This window comes from Numenius arquata, chromosome 32 (assembly GCF_964106895.1).
Source record: "Numenius arquata chromosome 32, bNumArq3.hap1.1, whole genome shotgun sequence".
In the NCBI taxonomy this organism is placed as follows: Eukaryota; Metazoa; Chordata; class Aves; order Charadriiformes; family Scolopacidae; genus Numenius; species Numenius arquata.
Genome location: NC_133607.1, coordinates 24,688 through 31,594, shown reverse-complemented (window position 1 = coordinate 31,594; position 6,907 = coordinate 24,688).

Here is a 6,907-nt window from a genome sequence, read left to right as displayed (position 1 = left end):
ATGTCTCCGCTTACGTGCACTAAACCACTCACCAGGGTGACACTACAGAGCCTCCTCTCCTCAATAACCAGCCTCCTGCCTTCATCTTGGAGGTCCAGGTGGGCAGCTGGGGGACTTGGAAGAGAAAGTTGTTAGTCATAAAATATTGTCAGCTTGATATGCCGGCAGCCAAGGGTAGGTCCCTGGGCACCAGAGGGCTGATCACAGTCCCCTTGTAGAGGTACCTGGGTCAGCTGAGGGTCCCTGGGAGGCGAGTTATAAAGGCTTTCCTCAGAAGAGGGAGGCTGATGTTGCTCCTCTGTCTTTGAGTGAACCCTCTGAGCAGAGCCGGGAGAGCTGCTTTACTCCTGACTGGTGGGGCCACGTGTCCTGGGAGGGAGCTTTCAGCCCCAGTGCCTGCTGATCTGAGGGTTTCCTTCTCTGTTGCCATCACACCAGCAGATATGTCCTGGAAAAGTGCCGACCTGAGGATGGCTGAGCCCACCTGCCCATAGTCAGGCCTAAGGGGTGGCTGTGCCTGGCCCTCTGCACCCCACAGCCACCCCTCAGGGCTGTCCATCTGAGGGGCAGATGGGGATGGGGTCTCAGCATTGGCAGTCTCCAGACCTGCACTCCAACCCCAACCTGAAGGGTCTCCAGAGGGGCTGAAGGTTTCCCCAGAACCACAGAAGGGCAGAGATTGGAAGGGGCCTCTGGAGATCGCCCAGTCCAACCACCCCTGCCAAAGCAGGGTCACCCAGAGCAGGTTAAATGGAACACATCCAAGCGGGTTTGGAATAACTCCAGAGAAGGAGACTCCACACCCTCTCTGGGCAGCCTGTTCCAGGGCTCTCCCACCCTCACAGGAAAGAATCTTTTTCTTTGTGTTGAGGTGGACCTTCCTGTGTTCCAGCTTGTGCCCGTTGCCCCTTGTCCTATCACTGGGCATCGCTGAGAAGAGCCTGGCCCCGTCCTCTTTACTCCCATCCTTCAGATATTTATAAGCATTGATAAGATCCCCTCTCAGGGGATCCCCAGGGCTCTCAGCCTTTCCTCATCAAAGAGATGCTCCAGTCCCTGATCATCTTTGTAGCTTCCGCTGGACTCTCTCCAACAGTTCCCTGTCCTTCTTGAACCGGGGGGCCCAGAACTGGACACAGCGCTCCAGATGCGGCCTCACCAGGGCAGAGCAGAGGGGGAGGATGACCTCCCTCAACCTGCTGGTCACACTCTTTTGAATGCGCCCCAGGAGACCATTGACCTTCTTGGCCACAAGGACGCGCTGCTGGTGATGTCACCTTTCAATGCTCGCAATGCTGAGTCGGGGCTCATCTGGAAAAAATAGGGCTCATCCAGGATTTTCAGACTTGTGGACATCTCCGAACATCTCTGCAAACTTCGTGTCCTCTCTAGGAGACCTCTGCCCACCTGGGACCCCATGCCCTTGACGACCACCCCCAGAGTCCTGTAGCAAGGTCTGACCCTGCCCGGTTTCCCCCGGCAGAATCACTTCCATCCCCATTGAAGAAGAGCCGGGAGGAGCAGTCAGCAAAGGGTGAAGGAGAGTCGGGGAGAAGGGGCAGGAGGGCTTTGCCGGGAGGATGCTGCCCCCGAGGGACAGGCAAACATGGCTCGTGCTCCTGTCTCTGAGGGGAGGGAAATGAAGGCGGGGGCTCTGCAGGCGCAGCGTCCGCAGCGGGGGCTGAGCTCAGCAGGGCCCCCGCTCCTCAGAGCCTCTCGCTGTGGGAAAGGCACTGCTGGCCACAGACGTGCAGCAGTGGCCACCCCAGGCGCGCTGCAAGCCACGGGCCAGGCAGCTCTTGACCCGCTGTCCCCAGCCCAGAGGAAAGCAGAGGCTTCAAGGAGAGGCTGTTGCCGCAGCACCCCAAGAAATGCTGGGGCGGGTGGGATGTGCCGGGCTGTCTCCTTCTGGCCCTGCCTTCCTCCTGCTGCTGCTGGGTGAGTTGGGGGATTCCTTTGCCTTGGGGCTGAGGGCGGGAGGGGTGCTGAGCGGGGCAGGAGAGGGCCCGTCCTGGGCAGAGGGGAGGATGGGGACAGGCTGTGGGGAGCAGCCGTGCAGCACTGAGGGGCAGAGCTGCTGGGCTGAGGGGAGGGAGACCATTGCTTCCTCCAGCTACGGGGCAGCTCTCGGCAAAGGGCACCTTTCTCCAACACGTCTAGGGAGTGTTTGGATCGCAGGGTGAGACTGAGCGGATGCTGGAGTGCTTTAGAGAGCCAGGGGCATCCACCTGGAACAGCAAAACCACACAGGACAGGCTCCGGGTTGTGTCAAGGGAGGAGATGGAGGAGGTGCAGGATGGAGATACCTGGGTGGGAAGGGGCTCCCCCAGCAAGGACTCAGCGGTGGGAACCTGGGCAGGGGCACATGGGTGAGCTGGGTCGCTGTGCCTCCAACCAAAGCCCTCTCTGCCCCACGCTGCAGGTGCCAGTGTGACCACCCAGGACATCTGCAGCTCCCCAGGGGATGGTGAGCACAGGGATGGGCCAGACAAGGGAGGTGTGTGGGGGGTGGAGATGGGAGGGGAGAGGGGTTTTGTTCCCCACCTGTGAACCGCTGGAGAGGAGACACTTCCTCTCCCCGTCCAAAGTACTTTTCAGCCCCCTCAAAGTAACTCTGGTTCTGAGCATCCCTGTGCCATCTCTCCAGGTGACCTCCCAGCTCCTGAACTCTTCCTGAACACCTCCAACGCTCAGGAGGGAGAACGGGTTTTCTTTCGCTGCTCCGTTGACGGGCAATCTTTTGCTACACGAATTGTCTTCTGCCAGGATGGGGATGAGAGGTTCAGCCTGGAAGCCCAACAGGGAGAGCTGATCTACTCTCTGGTCCTGACCATGACAGTAGGGACCGTGGGAAGATACACGTGTGGGTACCTGAGCAGGAAGGAGAGCAACTTGGTGGGGAGCTCTGCCCTCAGTACTCCCTGGAACCTGACTGTCACAGGTGGGACGTGGAGCTGGGGTACAGACAGGCTCTACCCCAGGGCTCCACAGAATCAACATGACTATGAAGACCCTACTGTGCCCCATGGCGTGTCCCTGGGCAGTTGGGATGCTGGGGGTCAGGATGCAGTTCAGCCCAGCCTTTGCCACCGGGGCAACTCCTCCCAGTCCCGGGGGAGCATCCTGCTCCTCTCCTGCCCCAGCATCACGCAAAGGGCACAGTGGTGGTGCCAGATCGAACCCAGAGCCAGAGCTGTGCAATGCAGGGATGGATTGATCCCCAGGGTTGAGAGATGGTGGGTGAGGGGGTCCCCACAGGTGCTTGGTCTGTGCAGTACCTGGGAGAGCTGGAGACTCTCACCCTGTCCCTTTCTCCTCCCAGGCAGCGGGTCCAGCTCCCAGGCAGGGCCGTGGCAGTGTGGGGCTGAGGGATGTTGGGCTGCCATTACCAGGACATAGAGAGATTCTTTAGGTGGGATCTGGTCTGGCTCTAAGGGCACCTCCTGCTCTCTGATTCTCCCCATGATGCTCACTCTTCCCCAAAACCTTCTGTCTCTCCCAGTTCCCCATCACCGGCTCGTCCACCCCTTCCCCACAGCCATCGTTCTGGGAGCAGCGGCCGTCTCCCTCCTCCTCCTCCTGGCTGCAGCCACCTACTGTGGCGTGAAGAGAGGTGAGTGAATGGGGGAAACCGAGGATAAACCATGATGCTGAAATTACACCCTGATTCTGAACTGCTACTGTCTGACCCATGCTGGTTTAGGATAGCCATCTCCAAACCCCAATTCTCAGAAAGCTCAACCACTCAGGCCTTTCCTTTATCACCTGGGGAAAGCAAAGGTTCTGAGATGGGAAGACTTCTCCTCCAGGATGATTGAGCTTGAATACCAATGTGGAGAGCACGAGAGTTAACACTTCCCTACGCTGGGCAGACATTTGCTCCCAGCCCTCTAAAAACAGAAGGGAGTCTCCGAGCTGGCCTGTGCAGAGCAAACACAGCTCCTCAACATTTGGGCTGTCCACAGCTGCTGAGTGCTTTGGAGAAACCACTCTGGGAAATGGGATGTGTGGTTGCCCAGGCTGGGCTGGAAAAATCCCTCCCTGAGTGAGGTGTGGAGGTTCAGCCCATCGTGTTCATGGGGCAGCCCAGAGCATGGAGAGCCAGGGCTGGGCAGTAACTCTGCCTCCCTGCCTCTCCCTTCCTTTTCCTTGCAGGGCCCTGCAGAGAGAGATGCCAAAGGTGAGCAGCAATCCCTCCTGGCTGCGGGGCTGGGGGGGATGGGGACGGGGGAGTCCCTCCCGGATGCCCTGGGGTGGTCCTTGGCCAGGGGCAGCATGGTCTGTGTCCGTGGGTGGCTTCTCCCACGGTGGAGGCAGGGAGGAGCGGGGCTTGCCCTGGGCTTGACTCCAGCCGTGGACCTGATGCAAGAAAGCACCATCCCTGGGAATGACCCTATGGCCCCATTGCTGTGGGATGGCAGTGGGGCCACAGACCCTCAACAGCTTTTCTCCTCGCTCTCTCCACACCGCTCATGATGACGGCAGTGCTGAAGACTCTTATGCCGACAACAGGAATTACTGTAAGTGACAATTCCCCCTGCACCCTCCTCCTCCTCCTGGCACTGGGCACAATGTTCTTCTGCTTCAGGGCGCTCACTTGCAATAAAGAGCTCATCCCGTATTCAATGTTCTTCATAAATATGTTTGTATACCAAATAAATTCAATCTCAATAGATCATCTTTATAATAAAAGTCCCCATTCCGTCCCAATACCGACTCCTTAAACCCGGGGCTCCTTTTTTTCCAAACCTGTTTCTTTTTTATGTCTCCAATGTCCTGCTGATGATGGGACACTAACTCACGTTCTCCCTGCAGATGTCTACATTGATGAACTTGTCACAGTTGAGGTGAGTTCAGCTCCTGCAGAGGCTTTCAGGCTGGGCAAGCTCTTCCTTGGCTCCAAGATGTCCCCTTTTTTCACGGGAGGACAACCCCCTTGAGGCAGGGATTTTCTTATACCTCTACTGTGGCACTCTTTGTCCTCCATCCCCTGTGCCAGGCTCGCCAGGGGGTCTGTAACCATGATGGGCACCAGGAGAGTGAGGCTGCTGTCTCTTCTATATTAAAGGTCTCCAGACCAAATTGCTCTGATGCTTCACTGTACGCCAACTTATGAGACAGCGAGAGGTGATGCAGCCAGTTTCTGAGTTATCCCACCCAAGACACGGATCACGTGGATCCTTGCTGACTCTCTCTCCCCTCCATGAGGACCTCTGGACATTTGCTGGACATTTCTGGAGGGGATCAGCAATGTAACTTCATGAGCTGTAATTCTCCTGTTCCCCGACAAGTCAGGGCTTTAGACCTTCTGGAGGAAACATTTGATTTGAGAGATCTCAGAAGACCCCAGGAGCCCCTCAGCTAAAACACCCCACGCCCAGCTGTGTGAAGATGATGATGAGCCCGAAGGGAGGTGTCCCCACAAGTTCTCTGGGAAAGGCAGAGACAAACGTGGAAAACATGGAAGATCTGCAAGCTGTAAATAAAATCATGAAGTTTCACCCCAAAACACAAAGAGCTTCTCTTGTTTGCCTTATCCCAGGAGAGGTCTCAGGGGAAATGCCCCCCAAGAGCGGTGTCTGTCTGTCTCCAGGGGCTGTGACCAAAACCTGGTGCACGGGGCTGACATGGGGACATCAAAACCCAGCCAGCGTGGGAATCTGCAAAGCTCTTTCCAGCTGCAGCCTCAGCATGAATGCAAACCCGTAGTCACCACCTGATGATAATTTTGATGCAAGACCATGGTCTGAGAGAGCCCAGGTGTCCCCAGGACCTCTCCTGGCCTCTCAGCACGCCAATTGTATGGGCTGTTTTGGGTACGGTGAGGGCAGGAAATGCCTTGTGGCTGGGCTTTGGGCTTGGGAAGGAGAGCATGGCCAGGATGGGAAAGGAGAGGCGGCAGCAGAGTGTGAAGATGAAGGGCTTAGGGTGTGGTAGATGTCTCAGGTGAGCTCCGACAAGAGAGAGCTCCCCTTTCCATCCCCGTGTGTCCCTTCATATCTCGACAGCCCCCCCTTTGTATCTCTACGGCTGTCTCTGGGCAGCTCAAGCCCATTCCTTAAGGGACGGGATCAGAGAGAGGTGACAGCGCTGAGAGAAATCCCTGGAGGTTTCTTGTTCATTTGAGCCAAACCCCCTCATCCTTGCACAGAGCTCTTGAGAGAGAGGTGTGAGCACATCAGTGCCCGTGTCCCTGTGTCCCCGTATCTACAGACGTGCGTGGGTGCGGGGAGATATCAGAGCACACCCGTAGCTGTGTCACGCAGTTTATGTTCACACACATTACACACATGGTAAATATCTGTGCACATCATAGATCTACATTTGGAGAAAGACCTCCAGAATATGAGGTGAGGAGCATCCCCAAGGCTCCCAACACACAGCGCTTTCCTTGGGACAGCAAAGCCCAAGAAAGGCCAACCTGGGCACAGCAGCCCCATTTTCCCAGCGCGGGAGCTCTCTGCCCGAGAGAAAAGGCCAAGGTGGGCAAGGCTCCCTGTGCCCTCGCCGTGCTGGAGCGCTATCAGGGCTGGCTGTGGGAGCGGCTCACCGTGGCATACGTTGTGGTGGGCTTCATCTCCTGCACGCCAGGCTGTGGAGGGAACATGAAACCCTGTTAGTTCCCCTGCTGGCTCCGAGCCCTGCACAAGCATCTTCCCTGGGCTATTGGAGCGGTGGAGGGAGCTGTGAACTTCAGGTAAGCAGGAAAATGATTTTTGAAGATATGAAGAAAAAAAAAACATTTTCTTGGTGGAAAAATATTTTGTTGTTGGAGAAGTGTCACCCATGGAGAGGAATCAGGTGAGGCAAGATATGGGCAGCTGGACACAGAAATATATCATCTTCTCCAAGGGCATCAGTCGGGTTCATGGTGGGAACAACCCAGTGGGACTCCCCAGCCCAAGCC